The following is a 14,767-nucleotide window of genomic DNA, read 5'->3' as shown; positions in this document are numbered from 1 at the left end:
TGCTTCACTACAGTGACATTTTATTATCTGTATGTATCCCACAACATCATGTTTTAAGCCTCAAATAGCCAGGTGGGGTTGGTGCAGGTCTATAATCCTAATGGCTCAGCAGTCTGAGGCAGGAGGATCAAAAGTTTAAAGCCTCAGCAAATTAGCAAGATCCCGTCTCAAAATAAAATATAAAAAAATGGGCTGGGGATGTGGCTCAGTGTTTAAGCTCCCCTGGGTTCCATCTCTGGTACCAAAAAATAAAAAAGCAAAACAAAACAAAACCTCTCAAATATACAAAATTTATATATATATATATATATATATATATATTTAAATATAATACATGCTTAAAGAAAAAGGAAAGGAGAAGTCTCTTATTTTCAACAGGGGAAAATAAGCCTCTTATTTTTACTTTGTATTTGTTCCTACAATGTCCACCTGTCCTCTCTGTACATCTTTCCCATGCTTGAGGCCATGAAAAGCGTTCTGATGCTTCTGTACGCTGGTGGCATGGAAATAGCAGGTAGATCATTTTTGGCTCCATCTGCCCAACATACTGTGCAGTCATAACCTATTTGGCTCTTGTCCCTTTCCTGGGGTTACAATCCAGGAAGCAGAGTGCAGTTCTCCTAAATGGTCACTTTCCTTAACTTGCTCCAGTTTTGCTGCTTTGTGGGGACTCTGATTTGGAAGCAGGCCCTGGGTTCTTGTCTCTTGGGTCCCACCTTTGCGTGGGCTTGGCAATCTTCCAAACTTGCCTTTCTTTTCAGGCTATAGGAAGAATTTCTTTTCTTTTGGGTGGGATGGAGAACCTGGCTCTTAGCACTAGCAACTAAGCCACGCAACCTGTCTGTCTAGTTCACTGATGTATCACCACTGTCTGGCTCTGTGTGTGGCATAGAAAAGGCAGATGACAAATACATGTGAGATAAACATTTCTTCTGAACTCTGAGCTGGCTTCTGAGTCCCCTTCACTCTAAGACCAAGGTCTGGGAAGCAATTTGACTTGTTTCACCTTCCCCAGAGACAATGAGCACAGAGTAAAAAAATCACCCAGAAAATGATAACTGATTTGGACATCACTTAAATCTCCCGATTGTGTGAAAAAAAAAATTTTTTTTAAATCTGCAACATTAAGCTTGCAAATGAATGAGTTTTGAGTATTTTATCTATAGTTGCATTATTTTAATTGAGTCAAACAGCTATAGTTAGTTTCATTGTTTAGTTCATACCAAATGATTGATCAACTTTTTTCACTTTTAAGTAATTATTTTGATTTTTCCCCTCATCCCTTCTCCTTTCTCAACCTAGAGGAGACAAACTTCATAAATGCAACTGGGTTGTATCTTCTCTAGCTCCTATTTACTTGAAGTAGGTGAAGGAAGCAAATTATCAAGAGATAGATAAGTAGCTCAAAAATACTATATTCCTCAAGTTTTCAATGTTCATAAATCCCAGCAAATCAGACATGTACCTGCCTCCATCTTATTGACTTTTTAACTGGGTGACACAATAGGAGTTTGGTATTAAATTTTGAGGGGAAATAACATTTCTTCTTCTAGATCATTTAAGAATGTCACCCACAAGAATGGGATTTTTGTTATAAAGAGAAAATACCAAAAGGAAAGTAATAGATTAATTTATTCTTATTGATTTATTAATAATTAATAAACTATGATCAATAAATTATAATTAATAAAATAATTCTTATTAATTTATTCTTATGCTTGTTAATTTGTTCTTATGCATTTGGGCACATGTATTTCACCCTTCGGAGTATCTAACCTTGTATCTATGGATGACAAATCATAATTTGATTAATGTTTTGCCTGTCTGCCATATAAATATTGTGTTTTGTTTTTTTTCTGAAAAGCATAATGGGTAGAATGGATGGCAACCCAGCTTTCTGCTAAGTGGCATTTCCCTCCAGGCAGTTGTGATTATGAATCTCTTTTCTTCCTGTCCAACTGATCTTTTAATATGGGATGATAATCTCATAGAGCTTGGGTATTATTTCATTTATGAAGTGTGATTTCTTTAGCAGCTTAACACATCTCTTTTTAATCAAGCATACATTTTAATAGGATTATAGATAGTCAGCAAAAAAGCATTTTTTTAAATTCAAAAAAAAATTGCTACAAACAATAGGCCTTTAAGGACTTGTTGCTTCTTTGTTATACCATTAATTTTTCTACTCACAGGAGCATGCCTTTACATGATAGAGGTTAATCTTGTGTTTCATGTATCAGTTGAGAATGCAATTTGATAAGGAGTTTTGTGATGAAATGTATTGGTCAGGATTTTTCATCAGGCTTTCGGTGTGTATGAGAAACACTTCCCTGTGCATTTATCCTGCATGTGCATTTTGTATGGAGTGACTAAGTGGGACATATGACACACAAAGTCTTGTTCCTGGCAAATACTGGACTTATTCTCACTGCTGTAAAACAAGGATAAAAAAACAGCAATTTCTCCAATCAGGGATCTTGCCTTTGGGTCCTATTTTCTCTGGCATCTTCCTTGGTGCTTTCTCTTCCTAACTTGTGAACTAGTCCAACACATGCAAATGCTTAGAGGGCAAGGTTATTTTAGGAGACAGATTATATATGGGTTCAGTGTATTATGAATACATTTATTAGCATGCATGAGGCCCTGGGTTCAGTCACCAGTAATGAAAAAAAATTCAGTTCATGTTATTCCATTAACTTTGTAGACTATGAACATCTAATTGGACTATTCAGAATTCAATTTGCACTTTTCCATTCCATTTTTTTTGTCCAGGAGAGCGAGGAGTCAAGGTTCTGAACTTCAGTTCTTGTGCTCCAATGAAAAAATATTTAAAGTTAGCAAAAGCCATGCAAGAGAACTTTATTATAAGTGAAGGTAATGTAGAATCGAAGGGGGAGTAGGGCAAAAGTAGAGACGGGCTCAAGCAGAGAGCGCTCTCAAGAGAGTGTCTCAAAGGGGACGATGCCCTCTTCAAATTTATTACTGTTCTGTGGTTGTCTTGAGAATTGGGGTCCTTCTTCAGCAACCTTCACTGATCAGAAGTTCAACTCCTCCTTCACATCCAACAGTAGAGTTTTTGACTTTAGTTGGTTCTTTCTGGAACTGTCGCGGTGGCCATCCTATATGGGGGGGCTTCATCTACAAGCCAATCCTATGTTAATGTGGGTACTGTGGACAGTGATTTGTTAGAAGCTACGTTAGTGTGCCTGAAATATAAAGAGCTCTCCCTTCCAATGGAAGCACCTATAGCCATAACTTCTGACTTTATCTTGACCTTTATGGATCCTGTCAAGAGTTAGTCCCATAAATCTTTCTTGATATGTCCCCTCCATTAGCTCCTTTTACTTTTGTTTGTTTATTCTCAAGGTTTGGCTACCATTGTTTTTCTACAGGTTATTCGATACAAGTTATTTATTCATCTGCCTTGGTAGAAACTTAAAGAAAACTTTGAGAATAACTTAAAGTAAACCTGTGACTTTTCCACGCATTTCCCTGCTTATCACTAACTGCTGCCTAACATTTCATCTGGAACTGTCAGGGACCAAGAAGAAGTTCTCATTCTGAGGACGTTCTGACCTTTATGATAAGCAGCAGCCCAGGGAGCATTTTGCGGATGCCTCCCCTGCATAAACACCCTGCAGCTGACTCAGGCACCCTGCAACTGAAGGCTGACGGATTCCCAGAGCGTGCCCCCTCCCCACTCCCGGCTGATAGTTCTGCCTATGGCCCGCCAGCGTGAACTTGCACCTTATCAGGAGCCCAAAAGAAAAACACAGCCAACCAGCCTGTGTCTCATCATACCCCTCATTCCCTCAGCATAAATACCCTTGAGAACAATAAAAATTTGCAGCTTGATCAGAATTCCTGTCTTGCTGTCACTCCCTGTGTCTCTTGTCCCTTCATTCCTTCTCTCTTAGGTTTGCCGTCCTGCGTTGACGTCCCGCGGGTCGGGACAGTTGGCGCCCAACTGGGGCTCGAACCCACGACCCTGGGATTAAGAGTCCCATGCTCTACCAACCGGCAGGCAATGCAATCCACCTCTCGCCCCCCCTTGGCATGCCCTTCGGTTAGTATTCAAATGCCCCCTACTCAGCCTTCTCAGGACCCTGGGACCCTCCCAGACCCCGGGACCCTCCCAGACCCCACCTTACCAAAAGAGTCCCCTAAAAATCCCCCTAAGATTTATCCGGTTTTAAATCCCTATGATGAGGTGACCCCAGAGGAGGAGGCTACCCTGGAGGAGGCAGCGGCTCAACACCATTCTCCAGACCTGCCACCTCTTAAAAATCCACTTCCCTCTTATACACCCCCTGCCTTTCGTGCTCCGGCCCTTCAGGGGCCTACAACCCCAGTGGGTATTATTTGGGGTCCTTGCATAGAGTCTAATATTGTATCGGTGGAGGCACAGAGGTCCAATCCTGCGCTGCCTGGAGTAGCGCGTTGGAGGGAGGTGATTGTGGAGAAGGACAGGGGGCCTGGATTGGGTTGGGAGTCTGAGAGGGAACAAACCTTATTGTCCCTGGGTTTGTTCTGGGGGCGGTCGGGGCCAGGGGCTGGCCCCGAGAGGAGTTTCCCGAGAAATTAGAGGGAATAGGCTGTCCAAGGGCATTGATCTTGGATCTACACTCCTTGGCCCAGTGGCGACCTTTACCACCTTTAGGGCAAAGGGTGAGCGTAGGTGGTTTAGCCCTTGTTTGAGGAGATATGGGTCCTTGACCCAGTCTCCCTGTTGGGCACTCTCGTGCAAAATGGCCAGGTTGTTTGCAAGTAAAGCAAGTACGTGGGCCAAGGTTGTGAAGGGCCTTGGTGAAGGCGGCGCCAATAGCGAGACCCATGGTATGGGCCGTTCCTATCCCGGCACACAGCCTAATGAAGTCAGAAAGGTCCCCTTTATCTTTATGGGGCCGAAGAACATCTTGACATATTGGGTTGGCATTTTCAAAGGAAGATATTTTACAAAGGAGCTCTCATTTTCACTTGGTCCAAGTAAGTGCTCCGCAGCTAGATTAAGCCGGGCAACAAAGTCACTGTAAGGCTCGTCAGGACCCTGACGAATTTTTGCTAGGGAGGTGGTGGCCGAGCCCTTTTGAGGGAGCCGTCTCCAAGCGTGCAAAAAGGGAAGCACGCCTGTTTAGGGTTAGTATCAAATGGTGCATTACCCACTAGTTTAACATAGGTCCAGGATTTAGAGGAAGCCTTGGTTGAATATTTTTGGGCAGTTTCCTGACAGTATTCCTTAAAGTCTGCGTTCCACAACAGGAGTCACCTGCACTAAGGGTGACTTGGGCCAAAAATTTCCAATCATTAGGGGTGAGCCATTGTGTACTATGGTTCTCTAGCAAGGCCAGTGTATAAGGTGCAGTGGGGCCATACTGAGCACAAGCCTTTTTAAGTCTTTCAAGAAAACGGAGGCTCAGCCTTTTATAAGAACCAAGGGCTCCACTCTGTCCAGAGGTGGGCTCCTCCTCATCCCCTGATTCCTGGTCCTCCTCTTGTTCTCCCTCTGGTTCTACCTCTTGTTCCTCCCCTGATTCCTTTTCCTGACCTCCTTCTAGACCCTCTGCTTTAGTCTGTGCGAGCTGATCTGCTTGACTGCGAGTAACTGGAAAGGCAAGAACAGGCTGACCATGCGGCTTCACCTTACGAGTATTAAGGGGTTTGGGGCCAGTTTGTGTTAACTCTGTGCCCAAGGCCAGTGAGTGAAGTTCGGCATCAAGGGCTTTTAGTTCTTTTAAAAGTTGGATTTGTTCCCGCCTATGTTGGAGAGACTCGCGTAAAGGGGTTAGATTAGGCAAGGGAAGCCGGGAAAAAATGTCTGGGGGGGGGGGTGGGCAGTGGAACTGCCTTGATAAAGTCTCTGCCTTTGAAGTTACAGTTTGTAGGCTGAAACTGTTCACCATCCACTGGGCCCACTTGCACTATAATATTTACTTTTCTCTTCTGATCCCTGGAAGGAAGATTTTTGTTGGGTTGATTTAGGAAAACTTGCTTTTAGTTGACTTTAAAAATCCCCAATTTAGAGAGGAAGGCTGTATTTCCAGTTGATCCACGTCTCAAGATTCAAGCAGTGGGAGTCCTTCTTCTCAGTGAAATGGATGAAAAATAATTCACTGAAATTCAGTATCAGACAGAGACTCTTAGAGATTCAGAAATGTTGGCTCATTAGAAAAGAACAAGAAAGAGGACCTTGGAGCCAAGCCAGTTGCAGTAGTGGCAATGGTGCTGCTGGTTCACTGCAGAGGGGAGGAACAATAAAATTAGAGAGAAACACAATGGACCAATTTGTCATGGAAACACCTATAGATCAGAAAAGCAGCCTGAAGTTCGTTGATCCAGAGGCTGCACAGTGAAGTGGTGTTTGAAAAGTGCTCTGTTTCTCACTGGCAAATGGAGAACTAGGGCGGGAGCCATCTTGAGGAGGCCGTGCTATGGCTCAGGTCTAATCAACCCTCAGGGACTTTGTTGAATGGCATTTGCTCCAGAGAGATTAGATCACTCTACACTCTAGGAGTGTGGCCAGGTAGATGCTGATCTCTGCTGGGAGTCTGGATCTCAGGAGCCTCCCAAGAATTTTATTCATGGGACAGTGAAACCAACCCTCCACAGACCTCACATGCTCTGCTGCTCACAAATACAACCTTCCAAAGCTTAGTCCCCAAGGGTATTTACTCCTGCCTGTTCAACTTTTCAACCCTCCTCAGCTGGTAATGTGATTCTCCAGACTCATAAGGAAAGCAAATTGGATTTCCCTTCATTTTTCTGACTTGAATTCTCCTGGATACCATCTTCTCTATGTCTATTTCATTCACATTCTGCTAGGTACACCCATGCCACACAGTAGGTGCTTGCTAGGACAGTATGACAATATTTGTTATGATTTCCTGACTCCTTGCAGCACAAACTCTAACATCCAGGAGGACTGTTAATGATGTGTTCCAAGCCCTGAAATAAAATAAGTATCAACAAAATTTGCTATATCTGGCAAAACTCTCCTTCAGAATTAAAGAAGAAATAAAAATCTTCCAAGATAAGCAGAAGCTAAAAGAATTCATGACTACTAGGTCAGCACTACAGAAAATTCTTAAAGAAATACTTCACACAGAAGAAATAAAAAAACCACAGAGCTCACAAATGGATAATTCTCACTTGAAGAGTAGTCATGCAAATGAGAAATAGGACAATAAAGAAATTGAAATGGCAATAATTAATAAACATATCTGTATAATAAATTGAATGTAAATGATCTCAACTCTTCAACTAAAAGACATAGGCCAACAAACTGGATTAAAAAGCAAGACCCAACTATATGTTGCTTGCAAGATGCTCACCGTATAGGCAAAGACAGTCACAAGCTGAAAGTGACAGGATGGGAATTGATAACCTTGCAAATTGAATCCCCCAAAAGCAGGAGTATCTATTTTTACAAAACAGACTTCAAGCCAAAATTAATCAGAAGAGACAAAGAAGGTCACTTCATGCTGGTAAAGGAAACAATTCAATAAGAAGACATAATGATAGTAAATATTTACACCCCAAATGTTGGTGTACCTAATTAGATAAAATAGACACTACTTGACTTAAAACCTCTGAGAGACCCCTAGTACTGGGAGATTTCAACACACTTCTCTCACCAATAGACAGGTTATCCAGACATAAACTCAGTAAAGACTCTTTAGACCTAAAAAATTTTATAAATGGATTTAACAGACATATATAGGATATTTCATCCAACAACAACTGGTACACTTTCTTCTCAGTAGTTCATGAAACCTTCTCCAAAATTGACCATATTTTAGGTCACAAAGCAACTCTCAGCAAATAAAAAAAATGTAATTCCTTGCATCTTGTCAGATCATACTGGAATAAAATTAGAAATCAACACCAAAAAAATCTGCAGAAATACATAAATTCATGGAAATTAAACAATACAGTTGTGAATAATGAATGGGTTATAGAACAAATCAGAGTTAGACATCAAATGAGAATAAAATGAGAGTAGTGATATGACATAACAGAACCTCTGGGACACTATGAAGATGGTTCTAGAGGAAAATTTATAGTTAGGAGTGCCCACATAAGAAAATCAGAAAGAACCCAAATAAACAATCTAATGATGCATCTCAAGGCCCTAGAAAAAGAAGAACAAACCAATTCCAAAAACAGTAGAAGGAAGGAAATAATTAAAATCAGAGCTGAAATCAATGAAATTGAAAGTAAAACAACAATACAAAAGATCAATTAAACAAAAAGTTGGTTCTTTGAAAAGACAAAGAAGATGGATAAGTCCCTGGCCAAACTAACCAAAAGAAAAGGAGAAAAGAACCAAATTAATAAAATTAGAAATGAAAAAAGGAGAAATCACCATGGATGTCTCAGAAATCCAGACAGACCATTAGGGATGATTTTGAAAACATATATTCCAATAAATTGGAAAACCTAGAAGAAATGGTGACTTCTAGATAAATACAATCTGCCAAAAGTGAATCGAGAAGACAAAGAAAACTTAAACAGGCCATTTACTAGCAATGAGATAGAAGCAGTAATAGAAAGTGTTCCAATAAAGTTAAGCCCAGGAACAGATGGATTCTCAGCTGAATCGTACCAGACCTTTAAAGAAGAACTAATGCCAATGCTTCTTAAATGATTCCATGAAATAGAAAGGGATGGAACACTTTCAAATTCATTCAATGAGGCCATTATCACACTCATACCCAAACCAGATAAGGACACATCAAGGAAAGAAACCTATAGACCAATATTCCTGATGACCTCAGATACAAAAATTCTTAATAAAACATTAGCAAATAGTGTTCAAGAACATATTAGGAAGATTGTACATCATGACCAGGTTGGTTTTATTACAGAGATGCAAGGACGGTTTAACATACACAAATCAACGAATGTAATTCACCACATAAATAGAATTAAGGACAAAAATCACTTAATCATCTCAATAGATGCAGAGAAGACCTTTAACAATTCAGCCTCCATTCATGATAAAAAAAAACTAGGGATAGAAGATACCTACCTCAACATCATAAAGGCTATGTACAACAAACTCTAAGCCAACCTCATAGTGACAGGGTAAAAATGGAAAGCATTTTCTTTAAAACTGGAATAAGACAAGGATATCCACTCTCACCACTTCTATTCAATACAGTACTAGAAATTCTAGCCAGAACAATTAGGCAAGAGAAGAAAATTAAAGGGATAAAAATAGGAAAGAAAGATGTCAAATTATCTCTATTTGCAGATGATATGACCCTATGTTTAGAAGATCCAAAAAACTCCACCAGAAGACTGCTAGAGCTAATAAACACATTCAGTAAAATAGCAAGTTACAAAATCAACACACAAACATCAATAACTTTCTTATATACCCATAATCTGCTGAGAAAGAAATCAGGAAAACAATTCCATGTACAGTAGCCTCAAAAGAAAACAAACAAACAAACAAAAAACTCCCAGCAACCTAGGAGTAAATCTAACTAAGGAAGTGAAAGATCTCTACAATGAAAACTATAGAACATTGAAGAAAGAAATTGAAGAAAACACAGACGATCAGAAAGGAAAGACTTCCCGTGTTCAAGGATAGTCAGAATTAACATTGTTAAAATGTCCACACTACCAAAAGCAACACACAGATTCAAAGCCATTTCCATCAAGACACCATTGACGTTCTTCACAGAACTAGAAAAAACAGTCCTAAACTTCATTTGGAAGAATAAAAGACCCAGAATACCCAAAGCAATTATTTTTTTAATTGTTAGAGCTTAATGGTTATACATAGTAGTTGGGTTCATCCTGACAAACTCATATATGTGTGGAAATTGATTTCAGTTCATGATTGCCCCCTTCTCTCTTCCTCTTTCCCTCCCTCCCTTCTCCTTCTTCTACTATACTAGACTTCCTTTCACTTGTTTATTAATTTGTATTTGTTCTTTATATAGTCTAATTCTTTCCTCTACTCTATCTTCTACATATGAGAGAAAACATTCAACCTTTGAGTTTCTGAGTTTTAGCCAAAGAAATTCTAAACCAAAGAAGCAATGCTGGGGGCATCACAACACCTGACTTCAAATTATACTACAGAGCTATAGTAACAAAAACTGCAAGGTACTGGTGTGAAAACAGACATGTAGGCTAATGATTTAGAATAGAAAACATAGAGACAAACTCACACAGATAGTCATATGATCCTTGACAAAAGTTGTTAAAAACATCCATTGGAGAAAAGACAACTTTTTTTTTTTTTTTTTTAACAAATGGTGCTGGAAAAACTGGATATCCACATGTAGAAAAGTGAGACCAGGTACTTATCTTTCACCCTGTACAAAAGTCAACTCTAATTTCTGGATAAGACCCAGAAATTAGACCATAAACTATGTACAGGCAATGACTTTCTCAATAGGAACCCTCAATAGGCTCAGGAAATAATGCCAAGAGTTAATAAATGAGATGCCATCAAATTAAAAAAAACTTCTGCACAGTAAAGCAAATAATTAAGAAAGTCAGGCGAGAACCTACAGAATGGGAGAAAATCTTTGCTGGCAGGATTAATATCTAGAATGTATCAAGAACTCAAAAAATGTATCACCAAAGAACCAAATAACCCAATTAATAAATGGGCAAATGAACTAAACAGACACTTCTGAAATGAAGAAATACAAATGGTGAGCAAATACATGAAAAAATATTTAACATCGTTAGTTGTTAGGAAAGTATAAATCAAAAACTACACTGAGATTTCATCTCAACCAAGTCAGAATGGCAGCCATCAAGAATACGAACAACAATAAATGCTGGAGAGGATGCAGAGAAAAAGAAACACTTTTACACTGTTGGTAGTATTGTAAATTAGTGCAACCACTATGGAAATCAGTATAGAGGTGCCTCAGAAAACTAGGCAAGTAACCACCCTATAACCCAGCTATACCACTCCTTGGTATTTATCCAAAAGAATTTAAGTCAGCGTACTACAGTGATACATGCATACCCATGTGTATAGCAACACAATTCACAATAGCCAAACTATGGAACCAGCCCAGATGTCTGTCAATGGATGAAAGGATATAGAAAATGTGGTATATATACATAATGGAGTTTTATTCACCCATAAAAAGAATGAAATTATGTCATTTGCAGGAAAATGGGTGGAACCTGAGAACATTATGTTAAGCGAAATAAGCCAAACTCAGAAAGTTGAGTCTTGTTTTTTTTCTCATATGTGGGAGCTGAAGAGGAAAATGGAAAAGAAAGGTGTTGGTGTGGGGTGGGGATCTCATGAAAATCAAGGGGAGATCAGTAGAAGAAAGGGGCCAGGGAGTGGAAAATGGGGAGGAATTGGGGAGAGGTGCTGGGGAAATGACCTTGGCCAAATTATATTGTTATATTGTGTGCATGTATCAACATGTAACAATGAATTCCACCATTATGTACAACTATTATGAAGCAATAAAAAATATGGGAAGAATCACTAATTTGGGGGGCTGGAGGTACAGCATAGTGGTAGAGAGCTTGCCTAGCATGTGTAAAGCTCTGGGTTTGGGTTTAATCCCTAAGTACAGAAAAAGAGATAAGAGAGGGAGAGAGAGATAGGAAGGGAAAGATGGAAAGAAAAGTCACTAATTTTGGAGGTCATAGAGCTGAGCACTATGTTATTAGTCTCCTTCTAGATGGTTTCAAGATTTATAGAGGCATTAGGATCAACAGACTACAACCACCAAGTTTTGCAACATCCTCTTCTAGACCACTGGAGAGGTGCCCAGAAATTTACAATTAATTATTTAACTAATCTAAACCTCACTTCTTCTTTTTCACTTGCTTAAAGATAAAAGGACGTTAAACCTTGTACTGAGTTCAGGTGGTCTTTTAGGATGCTGGTCCACCATCTTCTTGATTTTGCAGTCTTGCTGAAAAAAAAATTTTTTTTTTCTTGCCCCAGAAACTTGTCCTTGATTTACTGGGCCCTTTGCAAGCAGCAGGTGAAGGTACTTGGACACCAAAATTACACTAAGTGCCTGATCCTCACCAATTTGACAGATGTCCTTCAGGATTCTCCATTATGACATTGGCTGCTGTCTTCTGTTAAGTGTCCCGCACACAGTGGCATTACTAACACCCCCAGTTTAGTTTATTCCAGACAATTTAGGGCCTTGAATGTACATTTTTCCATTTTTGAATTTTCCCTTTGTTGACTTCTTTTTCTTTCTTTAAAAATTTTTATTTTGTTAAAAAAATTTCTACGGAGGTCTTTCTCACAGACTTTCTTCTTTGTACAACAAGTTGTAGCATTCTGATATTATTTCCCCAACACTTACCCTTTAACATAGTCCAAACCTACCCCTGAATATGCTGTGGGGTTCCTTTTCCTCAATCAGAACTGTATTTCTTTTTATAATATGCTGTAGTGATTATTCAATGGTTTATAATACATGCTTTTATTTATTCAAAGACCTTTCTCATTTTAATTAAACTTTTTATTTTGAGAAAATTGTAGATTCAGTTCTAAGAAACAGTATAAAGTAATCCTATGTATCCTTTATGGAGTTCCCCAAATGGTAACATAAGATACTCATTGCCACAGTGATCTCCGTTAAAGGTCTTTTCTGAGGCTTGGTTCTGGGCAGTGTACTGGGCACCATGAGAGATCAAGAAGGGACCAGAGGCTTTAGGGAGTCTGCTCTCCGTAGGTGTGCGGAGGCTGCACTGCAGCGTGTCGGCTTGGGCTGGCAGCCAGTGGAGACTCCAACAGGGCCTGGCTGCCAACCCTTCTGGCTATGGGCCCCTCACGGAGCTCCCAGACTGGTCTTATGCGGATGGCCGCCCTGCTCCCCCAATGAAAGGCCAACTTCGAAGAAAAACCCAAAGGGAAAAGTTTGCAAGACGAGTTGTACCGCTGTCACAGGAAATGGATGCTGGAATACAGGCATGGCAGCTCAGACAGCAGAAGTTGCAGGAAGAAAAAAGGAAGCAGAAACATGCTCTTAAACCCAAAGGGCTTCACTACAGAGCCTACTTCCACATCAATACAAAACAATTCCTGTTCCTTACCTCAACCTCTCTCTGGCTTTCTTTTCCATCACCTGGATGTCTCATCCCAGACAGAAGAGAACCTTTGTGTCCTATTTGTCTTCAGAGCAAAAGAGCTTGGATACCCAGAAGAACAGTCTATAAGGTCACTGCCTGGGAGGCTTTGCTCAGTGCCCTCATCCCTGTTTTCATTCCAGTTCAGCTGAATCTTGTTCTGGAATTTTTATCCCTTCCTTTGCAGGCCATAGGACTGTTCCAACTCTTTAGCAGTAGCTGTTCTGTCAATGTGAACAGGGGACAACAGTTTTTCTGTTTTTAGCCAGGCATGTAAATCTTGAATAGCCCTTACACAGCCTGGCCATGTGCAATTGGCATTTAATAAATGTTTTGATGAAAGAAAAAATTAAAAAAAAAAAAAAAAAAAAAGAGAGAAGGGACCAGACACTGACCCTGCTAAATTCCTCCAATTCAAGGGATAAAGTGCAAAGTGCCACAAGAAAGCTTTTCTGAAGAGGGAATAAGTACTTGTGTGTGTGTGTGTGTGTGTGTGTGTGTGTGTGTGCTGGGGATTGAACCCAGGGCCTCTAGCATGCTAAGCACATGTGCTACCACTGAGCTACACCCCCAGCACTACTTTGTAGGGGTTCAAAGGAGGCTGATAAGGGCAAACACAAAATTAAAAAAAGCAAGAGACTTAATTCTTTTTTATTTATTTATTTATTTATTTATTTTGTGGTGCTGGGGATTGAACCCTTGTGCATACAAGGCAAGCACTCTACCAACTGAGCTATCTCCCCAGCCCAAATTATTTTATTTTATTTATTTATATGTGGTGCTGAGAATTGAACCCAGGGCCTCATACATGCCAGGCAAGTGCTCTACCACTGAGCCACAACTCCAGTCCCAAGAAGTTTAATTCTTAATGTTAAAAATAAGGGAAGGAACACTCCTCTATTTCCTTCCCTTAAAGTATTTCATTTTAGAAAATATGTAATTGCAAATTCTTTCTCTATCTCTTTGAAATGTAAGTGAGCCTTTGTCAAAGTTGGAAAAAACATTTAGCCAGCTTCACCACCAAGGAATGCCTTTCTCAAGCACCTGGGAACCATCTCACTGGGGTGTAAACATCCAAGGAAATGAACACCTCTATCTCCCAGGTTCTGCAGGAGGGTAGGAGGCATTTTGCTCCAAAACTATCTCCTGTTGTGAAGATATAAGGAATTTGATTTTTTCTTCATATCAGGCCTATTAACTAACATGGATGGCCACCCTAATTATCCAGTGCAGTTAGGGTATAAATGGTGCTGTTAAGTCATCTCACTCGAGAACCAGTTATTGCTTGCCCCGCCCCCTCATTCCCACTGAGGTACTGGGGATTGAACCCAGGAACACTCTTACCCTGAGCTACATCCCCAACCCTTTATATTTTATATTTTATATATTTTAGCATCTCCCTAAACTCTGATCCTCCTGCCTCAGTCTCCTGAGTAGCTGGGATTACAAGTATGTGCCACTGTACCCAGCTTCATTGCTTGTCTTGAGAACATGTATTTAGTGAGTTGTATCTGCTGGGCTGTATAATGGTGAGTTTTCTTTCTGTCTTTGGACTCTCTTAGATTGCTTACACATCACATCCTGGTTTAAAGCTTCATTGATACTAAGTGTTTTTTTTTTCTTTCTTTCGTTTTCTTTCTTTCTACCTTTGTAGAGAGAATTTCTGAATTGGAAGAAATTT

At 39.9% G+C, this 14,767-nt stretch overlaps 1 pseudogene; it reads left to right on the top strand.

Moving 5' to 3' along the window:
* Positions 1-465: 465 nt before the first annotated feature.
* Positions 466-13,096, top strand: LOC124979274 (39S ribosomal protein L52, mitochondrial-like; annotated as a pseudogene).
* The last annotated feature ends 1,671 nt before the right edge of the window (positions 13,097-14,767 follow it).

This window comes from Sciurus carolinensis, chromosome 3 (assembly GCF_902686445.1).
Source record: "Sciurus carolinensis chromosome 3, mSciCar1.2, whole genome shotgun sequence".
NCBI classification, from domain to species: domain Eukaryota; kingdom Metazoa; phylum Chordata; class Mammalia; order Rodentia; family Sciuridae; genus Sciurus; species Sciurus carolinensis.
This window is presented reverse-complemented; position numbering and strand designations above follow the sequence as displayed.